We start from the raw sequence: 17370 nt of genomic DNA, 5'->3' as shown, positions 1-17370 counted from the left end.
GCAGAAAGAAACTATACTACTACAGAATAAGGATGTCTAGCCATAGTCTGGGCTATAGAAAAATTAAAGATATACAAGATGGAGAAGAATTTACAGTTATAACTGACCATGCTGCCTTGAAATGGTTACAGACAGCTCAGAAGTTAACTGGTAGATTGATGCATTAATGGTCATTAAAATGACAAGACTTAACATTTGAAATACTGCACAGAAAAGGAAACTGTGTCCTATTTGGATACTCGCCAGGATACAGAGAAATTTTGCTATATAAACCCATGTCAGGAGCTGAAAAATCAGCTCTCCAGCCACCAAGAAAGAACTCTCTACCTCTCGAGAAATTTCCAGATAGTTAGGACCATGCAGTTGAGATCCGGCAATCTAGCCACTGCCTCCAAAGTTCCAACTCTACAGTAAGTATCTCTCTCTCTAGATCAGCCCTTGCAAAAGTAGTAAAGTTGTCATTAATGTTTAAAGATTTGAATGTTATATTAAGAAATTGTTATTAAAAATTAATAAAGATTGTTTGTGAGTATTATTGCTGGTCTGAGACTCATATTCTTTAGTCTAACTGTAAACTCCTGGATCGAAACATGACATAAAAGTAGTTCACGATGACTCAAGTAAGGTAAGAGATAGTATAATAGATGCATTTAATCACATGAAAGACTATCTCAGACGATATAGTTAGACGTAAAGTAAGACTGTATTTAATTTACATCTAATTTATGGATAATAATGTTAGCTGGTATGTACATATTGTGAAAGGGCAGAATGCAAGTATTGTTCCCGTAGAACTTACGGCAGGTATTGTGTTTGTAGAAGAAGGTAATTTAATTTTATCTGGAGATAAATGGATAATTGTCGAAGACATTCCCTCCCCGCAATATGCCAGGTTGTTAATTCGCTTGCTAGATGAGTTAGACATGTTTGAACGATCATTTAACAAAAGAGCAGCATACATTTTAAATCAGATAAAGATGATGATATAACTTTTTCAAGTCAGGGAGTAGCTATCATAAGAGTATTAAGATTAATGCAAATAGGGTTAATAAAAACTATCAACAAGTCATTAGAAAACATCATGATAAGAGAAACGAATTGTTACTCGATTTGAATGATATAAACAATAATGTATCAATTGCCGATTGGAATCGAGAAAAACGCGGTTTAATTAATACTGATGGAAGCATTGTGAAATTTCTATTGGGAATGACGACTACAAATGATTTAACATAATTAAACAAAAAGGTTGATCATCAGAGGCAAATGTCAAAGGAACTGATTCATTTAATATGTGAACAAGCTACTATTATTAATTCCCTAAATCAAACAATTGAATTCCATGACCAAGAAATAAGAAAAGTATCCAGAGCATTAGTAAATATCACCAACACATCAACAGATGCTAGAGTAGAACAAACTGTGATACACGGAGTAGGAGCTAAAATTTTAATTTTTTAATGCAAAAATTCAGAATAATTTCCAAACATTAGCCTTTACAGTACGAAGTGTCACAACAAAGTTTACAAGTGCTTTATGTTGAAGTAAATAGAAAGTTGAGAACTTACTTTTTACCCCCAAGTAAACTGGAAAAAGTATTAGAGGAAATTGAAAAGAAATTACCCCGCACTTACAGTTTGTTATCTCCACACATAGTGATCGTATACACATGTACTATACATGAGCTGATGTGAAGACCGCTACAGTAAGAGACATGTTACGTATATTTATAGATACCCTTAAAATCAACAGATCAAATATTTAAACTATACTGAGTAATATCCCTACACTTAGCGTTGAATACTTCATTGGCTTTAACCATAGAAAGCGAAAAATCCTACATAGCTGTTTCTAATTATAAACACACTTATTTATATTTAACAGAAGAGGATATGTTAAGGTTTATAGAGGGGTCTAACAGAATGTGTGACCCTGTTTCTGGAATTTATTCAGTATCCGTTTTAACTTGTAACTATGCAAATGTTGCATATATAAAAAATACAATAACAGAATTGTGCATTTTACCTCTTTAAGACAAGAACTCAAGGGACAAGGCTGTTTAGAGTGAGAAATAAACTGATATTATCAGGAAATTGCCCGAAACCTGATGTACCCCAATTCGATCATCGGATTAAAATCATCAGATTAAGAGTAAATGGATATCTAAAACTAGCTAGAAATTGCTCAGCACATGGACAAAATACAATGGCACAATCAAATCTAAAATTACCTGATTGGCAATATCTGTTAACAGAAGAAAAATCACAGCTAATCAGAAGTACAGAAGCAGATTCAGAAATTAAAGAGCTGAGAAATATTCTAGAGCAAAATCAAAATTTGCCCCCAAAGCATTCAGGATTAAACATTAAATAATCCTGACATCATGTAGAGCACTTGAGAGTTACAGCAGGGAAAATGTAATACTCTGATGCTATGAAAGTAATCAAACTAAATGATTGTGAGTCATCAAATTTAAATTAGGATATAGACAGATTACGCATCTTGACTAATAGGAATCGCTAAGGTTAGTAAATTACAAATGAATAAAAAGAAAATTTCAAAATTAATAGGCTAAATAAATAAGATTAGCTTAAGTATTGGTGAGAACGATTGATGAAAACCGAAGAACGATAAGGAGAATTGCCTTATTCAAGAATAACAGCTTTAAAAATAACGTCGTCATCAAAACCGTGATCAGTTAGTAGTGGTAGTGAATCGGCGTAAATTCGGATACAACATAAAAACGAACGTGAACCGGGAGTGTTATAGCAAGATACTATTGACATTAACATTATATAATTGTGTGTTATAACTTTCAGACTTTGTAAAGAAAGATCAGCGATTATGGACATTGGGTGATTTAAGGTAGCAGACATATATGTGGTTAAGGAGTTAGACGTGAAAACCTGTTATGCAGGGTGGATGGATAGTTACAGATGTCAAGCACTTTTCCCCAGAAGTTTATTGAGTGAGGAAGACAGTAGGCATGTACATTGGTGCAGCTTCTATATGCACAGCATTAACTGGGATGAGAGTGAGTTTGATTTACTCATTTTTATATGTTTGCCGCGGGCTCAAAGATGACTACACCAAATCATATACCAAGGGACACGAAAAGGCCATCCTTGTTACCTAAATCACAGACCTACCCTGTATAAATGTCGAGGTATTCAGATGCCCAGCTTAGTAGACTTTCTGCACCCAACTCCAGCAGAATACACTGTGATTCCCACATCAAACCCGATAAACATTGTATCAAATGGGAGGTGTGTGGAATCTACAACTGGATGCTTAATTGCTATGCGTTCCCCAACATCAGGAGCGAATTTTGAAGTATAAAATATCGAAACTTCTGGAATGATCTAGGAAGATAAAGAAGACAATGAACTATAAAGACATAAAAGAAACTCATGTAACCCAAATAAGGAATTGTCATGTGAGGAGTCAAATGAGACACAGCAACAAATTGCAACATCAGGTGCTTATAAGATCCACCTATCATAGCAGAGAGAAAAGATACAGAAAGTTTATGTTAACTTCACTAACTACCAAAATAGAATGGAGAAAGGAGAGATGCATGCAATGAAGCAGCCAATTAACAGCTTCTTACAATATCCACTTAGTGTCTAGTTTTGGTTTTGGTTCAATGAGTCAGCATAATGGAACCAAATACATGTAGGACCTACTTGTCGACTGGACCTATATATAGAGAGAGAGCTATTGGAGGTATCATAAGAATACACAGAAAAACATATAAAAATCTATGTTTTTGGGTTGGAAACAAGTTCTCCTCAGGCCAAACAAACATGTACCAGTTTTCTCCAGCGTTTCTTGAGCCCAAACAAGCTGTACCAGTTCTTTTTGATAACCAAACAACCTTCGACATTTCCTTCAGAAGAAGCCAAGAGCCTGACTACTGTGGTGAATAAAATGATAGTTGTACTGTCACTCTACCATTAAAAATACATTTTTATATGTATCAAGTACCAGAGAATAGATGAGTGGAAACTGCGGCTTCTTGTTTGAGGGGAGGGCCACTATAATGATGGAAGGCTTTCAGGCTAGAACTGACTTTCAAACACTGGGGAGAATGTAAAGAAACATTGACTAATTTGTATCCAGCAGTGTTAGATAATATCGAATTGGCTAAGGAACTCTTGAGTAGAAAGTACCACGCTAATGCAGGAGTGTCAGTTGAAACGTTTATTTGGAAAACTGTGAAAATTTATATAATATGGAACCCTGAAGCTACATAATGAGCAATTATGAAGTTTATAATATTACAATTGCACGTTTCTTTAGAGAATACTTGGAATGCAACTTTGTTATATCTGTTGTTGATGTGCTTATATTTACTGAACAATAGGAGCATTGCTAAAACAATAAACTTTTAATAGTGAAATGATTAAAACTGAGCACCATAATAGACTTGTATGATGCTATACTTTTAATCAAATAAGTAGTAGGTCGTACAGATACTCGTTCGGATTATTCAGTGCTAAAGGAAAAAATATGGCAACTAATCAAGAGAAATGATCCAATCTTGGAGTAAAGGTAACATGTGTCTTGCAGATGTAATGACGAATTGTCAACCATTAGGATATTTCGAATCAAAACTATTAGTAAAAAATAGGATTGTGAACCAATGTTTTTGTTGTCATCAAAGATTTGCCCGTGTCTTATCTTATTGGATTAGACTTCATTCAGAAAAACAAAACAACCCTTAACTTTTTCACAAATGTTCTTGAATTAAATGTGTAATCTGTCTCAGTACATTAGAATTATCCAATGGATATTGTCAAACACCAGTTAAGATGGAGGACTGACATAAAACTGCCTTCATAACGGATTTCGGACTTTATCAGTTTAAAGTGATGTCTTTTGGTCTTAAAAAATGCACTTGCCACCTTGCAAAGGCTTATGGATGAAGCTTTAGCATGAGCAACTGAACGGCCTAAGGCTTATATTGACGGTTTATAGTGTATTCACCCACATTTAAACAACACTTGAAAGATCTTGAATTGGTTTTCTACAAGCTTGTACAGCTAATCTTACTGTAAAAGTTTCTAAAGGCAGATTTTACAAATCAGAAGTACCATATTTAGGATTTAAACTTCCTTATGAGGAAATACACACAAATGATGACAATATGTAAGTTGTTACAGACTTCCCAACTCCAAGCAATTGCAAAGATTTGAGCACATTCTTGGATATGTGTTCTTGGTACGATCAGTTCATTCCAAACTTTCCTACAATTGCTGAACTACATCACCCACAAGTAGTGCGGTGCTCCTATTGGATGCTTGCAGGCAATTCCCGGGCTAATCCAGGCACCAAACCAAAACCCTCAGGCTATTGGTCATGGTTAACTGCTGTTAGCCGGTCGCCTATTTAATTGTGCTGCTACACCCACGTACTGTAACTAATACTGCATCAAAGCACCGAGATGATTCATAAAATATAAACTTTTCTGTAGCTTCTACAGTGCTAAAGAAACGAGGCCAACATTCCCTTTTTTGGTCACGTACATTGGCGTTCGTTTCCAGGGCATGATGCAATAATGATGACTAACGAGGTCGTTAACTGACTCTGCTATTGACCCTGAGTTACTAATCTCCCACGCTCGTCTCTACAGCTTGTGCACGTGCTGTGCTATTTCTTACTGAAGGTCTAACCTCGTTCTTGTTTACTCATTTCTCAAGGTTTATTTCTCAACACAGGCATCTCCTTGTCCCCTTTTCTTTTTTTTTTTTATATCCTTTCTAACTTGTTTATTCCCTTTTAAACTCTTAAAGCCTTCATTCTTAATTATATCTAAAATACTTTCAAATTATCTAAATTTATAGAAGCAATGGATGAAATTTCCTCAAAAAATTCCCGTTGCTTCACAAGAAACAAGAAGTATCTCTTTGAATTGAATTTAAAAAGTAAAAGCTTGGAATGGTCTATTCTTTCATTGGGGGTGTGTCTGTGAGCCAGACTACTTTCGGAGAAGTCCACTCTTCATCAATGACCCTGGACACTACCACCAATGAAATATCAGACCAAACCAAGTCTTTATTTAAGTGTTTTACCAGTGTCAGCTACCAATATGAAGAATTAAGTTGTGACGGAATACTACAAGTTCTTCAAATACCTATAGAATGATAGATTTCTTTTTTTGTGAGTGTAAAACACTTAAATACACCATTTCGATTTTCAATACCTCACTACTATAAAGACTTGGTTATATAAAAATGTCCATTAAAACTGGTTCAAAAACACGAACATTCTTAGTTCACTTAAAGAATATATGGAATATCTAGAAAATCACATCCAACAACACATGCAAGATTTCCACCAACAAGGTACTGCAATAACTTACTGTTAATTGAAACATGAAAAAAGGTTCAGGAGTGAAAATAATCAATATTCCAATATACTGCTTTTGTAACTCTCAATGTATAAATTTACTGTACTTACACCTTATGATGTTTTTCTAGTTTCTATAAACAGCTTCAATTGTTTAATTATAAAATTATTTGTAACACTAAGTCCTCCCTCCCCAGTTGTTCAGTACTATTCTCCCAAGGTTCCTATAAAACTAGCAGGCTCTGAAGTTATAATAACATAAAATCAAGTTCAAGCATGAAGGCCACAATCACAAACAAGCTCAATATTATAACAAGGTGAGTTCCAACAGTGTTAGTCCATGGATAACATTCTTATGGCATAAACATTTTATTTTTTGTGTGGTTTGATTGTACTGTTTAAAATGAGAGTGATAAGTGCTGTAAAATAAATGAATAACAATAACTTTAGCAATACATTATCACAAACAATTTACAGAAATTTATGTGTTGTAGAGATTTGCACCTTTATGTCAAATTATGTGCTACTACTCATGCACACAAATTGATTTTCTGTGTAACTTTAACAAGTATAGAATTTGTTCACCACACAGAGTCCAAAAGAAATCTAGGATGAGCTTGTTGACTTCAGAGTGGTTAATATAACCCAGATGATTACAATTCAAACAGCTAGGTTAGATTGAAAAATAGCTTTTGTGAAGTAAGTGTTTTTATTAAACAACACATAATTGTATCTAGTTGTATCAGCTAAAATCAAGCATATCCAGGCATAGGTGCTTTGAACATTATTGAGTATAGCAGCGATTAAATGTACTTTTTAAATAAACTATACAAGTTATTTAGGTAATGTTACTATTGTTTAGGCTAAACACCAGTGTTGCATGTATACAAATGCTCTTTTTTTCTTTTTTTTTCACTGTACTAGATTAATTTTATACATACAAACACGATAATATTTTTGTCTTCAGGAATGATGATGCACTTTGCCATCGTGTGAAAGAATGAGTAATACTGCTTCATCCAGTTCTGACTAAAATCAATAGAAATTACAGTAAGACCCCACTTAGTGCTACTCCATTTTAAGTTGATTTGTTACAGAGCCTTTGTCTCCTTTAGATTTTTTTTTTCATAGAGGGAAAAAATTATGAAAATTCATAACTCTTTGAACACTGCTTTTTCATACTAATGGTAGTATTGCACTAAATAATTTTTATTTAATAAAATAATGAAACAAAGAACATAGAATAATTACATGCAAAGTGCAGACAATATCCCATAACTATCACAATTTTTCTGCCATTTTTAGTGAGGCAATATAAACCATTAAAACATCATAGATCTAGACAATATCATTCATGTGGGGAAAAAACATTTTCTTAGGAAGGATCTACAAATCTCTGTACAGAAAACAACGTTATATAATATGTCATTTGATAGATGAAAACCTTGCCTGTCTGTTGGTTATAACTAATATAGTCATAAACGTAAGAGAGAGAACTACATGTATTGACAAATCATGAAAGAGAGGATGTGACATGTGGGTTTGGCAGAAGGGGGTTGATTTTCTATTTGAAGGCTGATTTGAAGATTGAAGGCTGATAAAAATTGTTTTTTTTCCAGCAATGACAATATTATAGTGAGTAATTTATGTTAAATTTACCAGTACCTAAATAAAGCACTTATACATCATTCAGAGGTAAGAAACATTGTCTTCAGTTACGCATCTCCATATATGTAATGTTAAAATGACTCTGTTTAGAGCTGATTCATTTAGAGCTCTGTTCTCAGGAATGCTTCCTGAGTGCTAAATGGAGTATTACTGTATATACCTGAGGGTTACCAAGATATGGGACTGTACCAAGATATAAAAGATGTGTTTTCTGTACTTACCAACTAATATCATTGGAGCATCTGGGCAGTGGTGTTTTATTTCTGGATACCATTTGGCTGTCACATTTTCAAAAGATGAAGGGCTTACCACACTGAAGCAAACTAAGAAAACATCAGTCTGAAAAAACAAAATAGCAAGAAGAATGAGAATTTTACGTGGGTTTTGTAAAGCTGAAGTTTTCAAATAAATTACATCCTAATTTTTAGAATACTGTATGACAACATGTCAGATAAAAAACGAAATTTGAGCTTAGAATTGTGTTTAATCACATTTTCTTACTGATATTCAGTAATTAATATCTTTAATTTCTGAAATATTTACAAGTTAAGCTGAAACAAGTTTTTTTCTATCAATTGCTGTAATTCTGAAGAATACTTCTTTTATCACACAAATATTAGTTAATAATTATAAAAAAATCATCATATACTATGTTAAAAAGTTGGTTTAGTGCTACTATCCCTTCCTCTTAATTTTCTTGAGTGAAATGAACAAAGTACAATACTGCTGGGTATATAAGAAAACATACATGAAAAGCAAATTATATAAAAAAAATAAGTTATTTTCTCCACAACATATGCATGCAAGAAGATCTTGTGTTATGTAATTCAATACTGAAACTTAAGCTATGCACTTGCTGGGTGATTTCTAGCTTGTTACAAAGGATTAGACACAGTTCAAAGAGCAGTAAAATAAGTGAATTAAATACAAACAGAAGTAAACTGTTACAAGCCTGAGGATGTTTAGGATAAATAATTGTAATTTTCTGTTACAATATACAGTCATTCTATAAAGAAAAAAGAGTTATATATATATTTCTTTCTTTTTTTATGTGGTGGTTATAAGATTGGTCAAATGGACCAAGCCTCACAATGTTGGTGTAAAAAAAAAATAACAGATAAAATATAAAGATTTATTGAACAAAAACTTTTGATATTCATATTGAAGATTCTAGGGATTGTGCAAACACAAGTCTATAAGAATGAAAAAAAAAGTATTTTTAATCTTAACATGAAAATCACTTGGCAATCTGGCTCGTGATAGTCTAGGTCATACTCTGACTCTGTAAATTGACAGACAAATTTTTTGTAAAAAATACTTCCTTAAAAAAATATGATTTTCTCTATACAAAAGACTTGTAATGTTTACTAGAAGTCTGCCAAGATACGTTTATTACATTGAAAATTATAGAACGTATATTTGCATGGTTACACGATGATTGCAGGGTAGGTCAAAATGACGGAGCCCATATGGAGAGGGTTAACCTTAGTTAATTCTGAGTTTACGGGAATATACCCAAGTAGCATCTCGCACAACCAACAAAACAACATGATCATAAAAATATATTTTTTCCCAAGTTATAGGTTTCAAATTTCATTTGCATACCCCCTACAACTTCCAAGGTGAATATCAAAAGTTCTTTTTTATTTAAAGGTATATATATATATGTATATAAAATTTTCACTTTCTCTATGATATTACTAACTGCAGCTATTATCCTCAACTTATACTATATAGTCTATGGTACAATACAATGAAATGTTTAAAATTAAAACATAGGAAAAATGTTTTGTCCGTTTGTTTGAATTTATGCACAAAGCTGCACAATGGGCTATCTGTGTTCTTGCTCACCATGGTGTATCGAAACCCCCGGTTTCTAGCATTGTAAGTCTGCAGACATACCACTGTGCTACTGGGGGGGGGGCAGGAAAAATGTGAAATTCTTTGTGAAATAATCTTAAAACATCTTTTTTTATATGTCTTTACATTTTCACATATAATTAATTTTAATAATTTGTTATCCTTTAGCACGGTTACTTGTCACAACACACATCAATGGCCATACCTGGCTAATATTACTGTATGGAGGGCAGAAAAATTTTAGCCCTTGACAGAACGTGGTGGCATTCGCTTATTACACTATCTCTTGCGAAGCTGAGTAGACGTTGACTTATATATATATTAAAAAAAAATTAAACCTTTCAAATATTTATCTTCAAACATAAATAACACACAGTTAAGTGAAATATAAATCCTAAATACAATGTAACTGTATCTAACTAACATATTACTAGGTGAGAAATAATGCTAAAGTGGCAGGGACAAAGCAGCAACAATGCTGAGAGTGGTTTGACTAGTTCTTTATATAATTCTTCCCACCAATTTTAAAATAACAGTTAAGAGAACATACTTCAAAAAGTGCTCCTTCTATTAGTTATAAACATCTAACTTAACTAAGTATAACTGGCTGAGAAATCACAACTCTAAATGTACAAAGTGGTCGTGACATCTGTCAAGAGTTCAGAGAAATACATTTCTCCTTTCTATGAACACGCTCTACAAAACTTGAAAGAAGAATGTGTAAACAGAGTAATTAACCTAGAATCTATCTATATATGGAAGGTTAGTGTGATTCAAGAACTGTTCAAACTACAAAGACACAAATTGAACTTTTGTGAACTTGCAGATCATGAGAATATAAAACAAAATTTTAAGAATTTTTCTTCAAGGTTTCTTTTGAAATAAAGTAATTAAAACTTAGATAATATAAAACTTTGAACTATAATGTAACTTTAATGCTGATTTCATTGACAAACATTGATCATAAAATAGCTTAATTAAATTTTAAATGTAACTAAGTAAAATCTTAACATTCAAAGAAAAGGGTCACCATAAGAAAGGAGTTAACCTATCAAATACTGTGAATCTCAGTTATATTTTTGGTTTACTTTGATGTAATTTTACCATATCTCTGTATAGATAGTAAAAAATTAGACAAAATAAAAAGGCAAACACCTTCGAATATTGAGATAATCAATATATAATGCCAGTATTTGAAGTGAAAAAATAACAAAAAAAAGTTTGATATACATTTATTAAATCAAAATATAAATTTTCAGGCAAATTTCTGATGCTTTTATAACTGAAAGAAATACGCACAGTTAATGAACTGCTTACATAAAGTAGAGCAAGTATTAACAAAATAGATATCCTCATGAACTTTCTGCAAACTGATAATCAAATTATTAAGGCATATATTACAATTTATTTATATCACACAAGATTAAATGAAAGCATGAGTAGCCAGAGATATGACACATTGAATTAAAATATAAATTTTGTGTAGTTTCTAATACCAGTGGTTCCAAACCTTTTTATGTTGCACACTCCAAGTCAGCAGTATAACCCTAACACAAAAACCTTGATAAAAAAATCAACTTAGATGTAGGTTATATTATTAAAAATGTAAATAGCTAACAATAAGTGAATTCTGAGTGTTGGCTAGAGGAATATATTGACAACTCATCACCCTCCAACTTCAAGGTATAGGGTTTATTTTCTTTTTAATATTTTTTAAAGGTTCTTGTGTACCTGCAGAAAGGTCTCCAAATAACCATGGGGTACACATACTACAGGTTGTGAACCATTGTAATAACACATACAAAGCAAGAGCAATCTGATCCTGGAGATTGAAGAAAACATCATGCAGTATACTTGTATGGCTAGGATATTGTGAAGAAAAGGTCCAAAAAATTAATGTTACACACAACTGATACAATACACTATTAAAATTTAAAGGCTCCTAGGAGCTGTTCAGAAATGTAGATGTAGAGTATATGTATTTTTTTTATTTCAAGTTAATATATCACAGTGATCATTGTTTCAACTTAGATCATGTATTTTTATCAGAACCTCAACTAATATTACATGGTAATATCATATTTTTCAACACGTTTATAGATAGTTTCAGATTTTCAAGTTCATTATGGTAATTCTGGATGTCATCATTAAATTTAATTTTCTTCTGTCAAGTATGAAATTAACACATCTGTCAAATATAGTTGAATTTTATTTCTTATGAACTCTGGTCTTTTGTAGCATGTTGATCAGTAAGAAAAATTTAAAAGGTAAACAACCATACACTTGTTACACAAAAGTGGCTTTTGATATTCAAAACACAATTTGTTTAGCACTTGTTGCTATTCAATTTTTAGAATGTATTTTACCTCTTGGGTCTACATACTGCATCATATTCAGTAATGTTTTGTTTTTGCCTGTTACAACATTCAGTCTAAAGAACAGTTTGGTGAAGATACCCACTTTCTATGCAAAATATATAATTATTAGGATTAATTGCATTATTGATGTTATTTTTGTTTACACTTTTGTGTGCGTATGATTTATATGTTGTTAGCGACATTGTAACCAACAAAGTTATCGACCCACAAGCAATTTGCTGCTTAAGTAGTTAGATAAATGTATCTAAAAAGGTGAAAGGGTTAATATGGACCTCGTTATTAATTGTACAGTCAAAACAATTTATCATACAATTAAGACAATGTTTCTAATATTTCTTTGATTTGGTAGATTTTAAGCCTACAGATACAACACATTCTAGTTTTTCCCATGTCATCACCATTTCATAGATTTTTATTGAAATTTGATAAAGATAATGACTTTCAATGTTTAGTTAATTGCTTGAGTTTTGGTTTCTCTACCCATCCTCTTATTTTTCATTGAATTTATCATGCTACTGCTTGATGTCAGAAAGGCTTCACTATCATAAACTATCAATCCAAATCCATATCAAACATCTGGAAGCTTTAAAGTGCTTTACACAAGAAATTATGAACAAATATTCCATCACCAGGCCTTTTGAAGGTTTTACTCATAAGATTATACAAAATATAAACACTGAAGGTTCAGCATTAAAAACAAACTGTGATTAGAGGCAGAAATTCCTTGACATTTTTAATGGTAAAGCAATTGTTTTTGACAAAACTTTACTACAGTTCAAGTTTATTCAGATTATTCTAACAGTGATTTTGATGATGTTTATGGTATATATGCACCTGATAAGCATGAGACTGTTTTAATAAACTCCCTGGAGATAGATGAAGAATAATAATTATTACAAACTTCTAGCAACAGTTATCATTATCTGAAATTGGGGCAACTTAAGGAAAAACAAGCACTATAAGTATCTTGAATTAAAATAGATTCTCATCAGTGCTGGGCAAATTAATTAATTAATCAATATAATCAATTATCCATAACCAGCAATTACATTGATTGGTGTCTTGTAAACTAATCAATCAAAATTATGATCAACAGATTAGTGCCACACTAGTGTTTCTGATTATTATTGTTCTTTGCCACTAGGACTTGAGGGTCTCGGGTTCAATTCCCATTACTAAACTTACACACCCAGTCTTTGTTATTTAAAAACTACTAATACTATCTACAACTATCACATATTTTGAACTGCAAACTAGAAAGAAAGCAACTAGTTGGCAGCACCCATCACCAGCTATCTGGCTACTGAAGTGTTAAATAAAGTGTACTGTTTTTTTTACATCGTGTTATGTTTCTAATTTATAATTGGGTAACTGTATTATTCTTTAATGTTGCATAAGAATGTGCAAGTATAGTGGAAGTTCAAACCCCTCAATTTTGTCACGAGAAATTTACAAGAATAAGCTTTTTTTAACAAGTGTATTCACTATATTCATAAGAAGCATGTAAAAAATTGTAGATATAATCTGGCTTTAAAGACTATTTTGCAAAGAAAAAAGAAACATAATTTTAAGCATTATTTTGTTGAGTGTAAGATGGTTGTACATCTAAACTGGGGTTACAGGAGTTAATTTTTTGTTATCACATAATAAAATCTGAAATAAGAATTAGAGTTTGGGATATATATATATACCAAGTTGTTCATATGTAATTTAGAAAGCTTTTCATTCAAATCACACATGTGATAACTGTTATGCCTAAAATGCACAAATAAAGTAATTCAGTTTAATACTACATCTGACAATGGCAATTACCTCATTACCATATTATGTACTTTAAATTTTATAACTTTAACTTACACAGAGCTAATTATCGCTGAAAATAAAATTTATACTTTCACAGGTTAGGACATTTGTAGCTTTACCTTTATCATCAGAACATTTTCTTGTGTTTTGTACATGCAAACAGTAAAACAATCTAACATCGACTCCAATAATTACTGACATAATTACACTTTGTTTCTAGTTTATTGATATCATGTCATGTACTACACAAACATCAACAAGTGCCACATATGGATTCAAGTAAGTGTCCATTCTTGATTTTTACATCTTGGTTTAGTTATGAAATATTTCCTAACAGTCTGACTCTCCATTAAAGCTAGCACTAGCAATGTCAAATGTAAAAAGTAACCTAACAGATCACCTACCACAGCAGCTACACCAGGGTTGTGCAATAATTGTTGCAGGGAAGCCACTCCACAAATTTTGGCATGTTGTTGCATTTCTACTACATTAATTAAGTTACCTAAACATCAATTGTATAAAGACCCCATAATGTTCTTTCCACAATTGTCAAGAGTCATGACAGGCAGGACAGAAATGTTATAAAGGCCGGATCTGGCATGCAGGCCTTATTTTGGCTCACCTATGAGTTACACTGTTGCAGCAATATCTCTAATATGTTATGTGTGTATAACTTGTCCTTTATCAGGTGCTAAGCAGTTGATCTTGTAGCTTGATAATCCAGTTTCTTATTTTATGACTTGTACCTCCTCAACAAATATTTATGATCCAGGAAGTTACAAAATAATTCCATTTTCTGTCATCCTAACCACATTTCTTCCAACTCTAGCAATTCCTCAAGTTCTCTCATTATATAACCTATGTTTCCCAAGTTTAAATTGTTTTTCTCAGTGCTTATTTCAATTTTATTCAACTGCTACATAATTTCCTTAACTATCTCACTGTGAAGCTGCAATACATTTTATTTTATGAAATGATAAAGGATCTGAAACAAAGTATGTTGTCCATATTCAGCTTGTACTTCTTATCTCAAACATTACTTCTCTTTTGGAAATATTTTAATGGTGGAAACTGCATGGAATATGATGCTTATTAGGCTTGCTTTCTGAGAGAATTTATTTGATACTTTTTATGTTCAGTTTGTTTCTTTGTTGTTAAGTACAAAACTGTGCCCACCATAGGTATTGAAACCCAATTTTTACTGTTACAAGCCTTCAGATTTACCACTGACCCACTGGGGGGCTTTAATGTTGAGTTTCAAAATAATAAAATTAAAGTCTAATTTTGAGTTAAGCCTTCATTTGAAAATTCAAAAGATAAAATAATATTGTAAATGTTAAAATTGTCATAAAACTTCTTAATAAACAGCATGTGAATTTACAAACTTACACAAATCTGAATTGTTACATAGATATATATATAACGGTTTACATTGTGCTGTGCCCTTTTAACCAATTACTCACCTGAGGGTAAGATAAAGGTCTCAGTCTATCATAGTCTTCCTGACCAGCTGTATCCCACAGTCCCAAACTAACAGGCATACCATCACACATCATAGCAGCTGAATAGTTGTCAAAACTAAAGCAGTTAAAAAAGTGAATCACAACCACTTATACTTTGACAAAAATCAATTAAAAGCATTAATGATTCATTAGCATGTATAAAAACAAGAGTGCTAGTGTTATCTTTATCTTAAAACTTGAATGGTTCTTTGTGCACACAGGAACTAAACAATGAAGTCATAGATCCCTAGAGTTCAGTTATAGTTGTATTCAATGTTCAACAGATGACCAGAGGAAGGGTTGCCAGAAGGGTTTTGAGGCGAAGAACAGGATTGACTACCATTTTGTTAAAGCATCCACCACTGAAACTGCACAGTGTATTCAGTGGCATCGTGATCTTAACATTGATCCTTCTGGTACCTGTAATATGCTAACCACTAAGTCACACCAGGCCCACATCAACTGGGCTTGTATGTTGCACATACTGTTAAATATATGTTTAATATAGATAATATTACACATAATAACTACATGGTATAATACTAATACAACATGTATATATATATACACACACACAGAGACAAAGAGAAACACAAAACAGTGTGAAACACTTTGAACATCAAAATAACACTCTGCTGCAGCTTTTAGTCTTTCAACCAATTAAAATATCAGTAAATATACACAAGAAACAAAAATTCTAAAGAAAAACACTAGGGTTGTGTTTGAAGGTTTGTGTTTGAAGCCAGAAATTCAAGCAGTATTAGACCTTTTTCTTTTGCTAAAATAAATCATTTGACAACATTTGAATAGTAATCACACATTAAAAGTCATTCACATGTAAAATTCAATTTTTTTGATTAGTATAATGCCCATTATTTAAATAAGCTGTATCAAAAACCAACAAACAAAAAAAAACACTAGCAAGATTATAATATATATATATATATTCAAGGAAATGTACTGAATGCATATTATACAAGACATAGAAGAAGCATTATTTTTTAACCACAGTATTAGTTATTTTGTTTTGCTATTATTATCATTTAATCATTTTATTGATGTCTATCTAAAGCATACTTGTTACTCTGTTCTGTTTTGCTGTTTATTATTGTGCTCATCAGGCATATTTAATTAATCAACAATTTTATGCTAATAGATTATGACAATTAACCTGCTTGGAACAGTGACTTTTTTTTGTTATAAAGATTTGTTTTGCTAAGTCAGCTGAAGTTCTTTTAATTGGCTACAATAGGGCATTCTTGCAATGCATGCTCACTGTATGTAGCAACATGAATATCTTGTGTATCATCAAATATATGTATATAAATGTGCATTATTTTATATATATATATATATATATCGTTAGAGATAAAAACAATTATTGTTCTATATAACATATTATTCAATTACACATGACTGTTTTATTTCAGTTTTATCAATTACCCATAAACTAAAAGGGTTTTCAATCAAATATAAGCTGGTTGTTATGGTGACATCATCAGTAAATTATGCAAATTAGTACTATTGAAGGTTTGAACCTTTAATTGGTAATGTGTTCCAAACTTTCAAGGGCAAAATCTAACCCTCCATTATAACCCTAGAAACTACACACAACTTAGTTAAGCAAGGTTACATGAAAGTGACTATAAAAATGTATATTCATCGTATTAAACTAAAGCTCACTTTCAAAAATAAGAAGAGCTTTAAAATCTGACCAATAAGCCAGATAAATCATATCAACTTTATCCAGACAAAATAACATTAATTATTTTAATAACAAATTCTTGAATGAAAAAAGTATGTAATAA

Source organism: Limulus polyphemus, unplaced genomic scaffold (genome assembly GCF_000517525.1).
Source record: "Limulus polyphemus unplaced genomic scaffold, Limulus_polyphemus-2.1.2 Scaffold1200, whole genome shotgun sequence".
Taxonomy (NCBI): domain Eukaryota; kingdom Metazoa; phylum Arthropoda; class Merostomata; order Xiphosura; family Limulidae; genus Limulus; species Limulus polyphemus.
The sequence above is the reverse complement of the archived record's forward strand: the minus strand, read 5'-3'. Positions refer to the sequence as shown.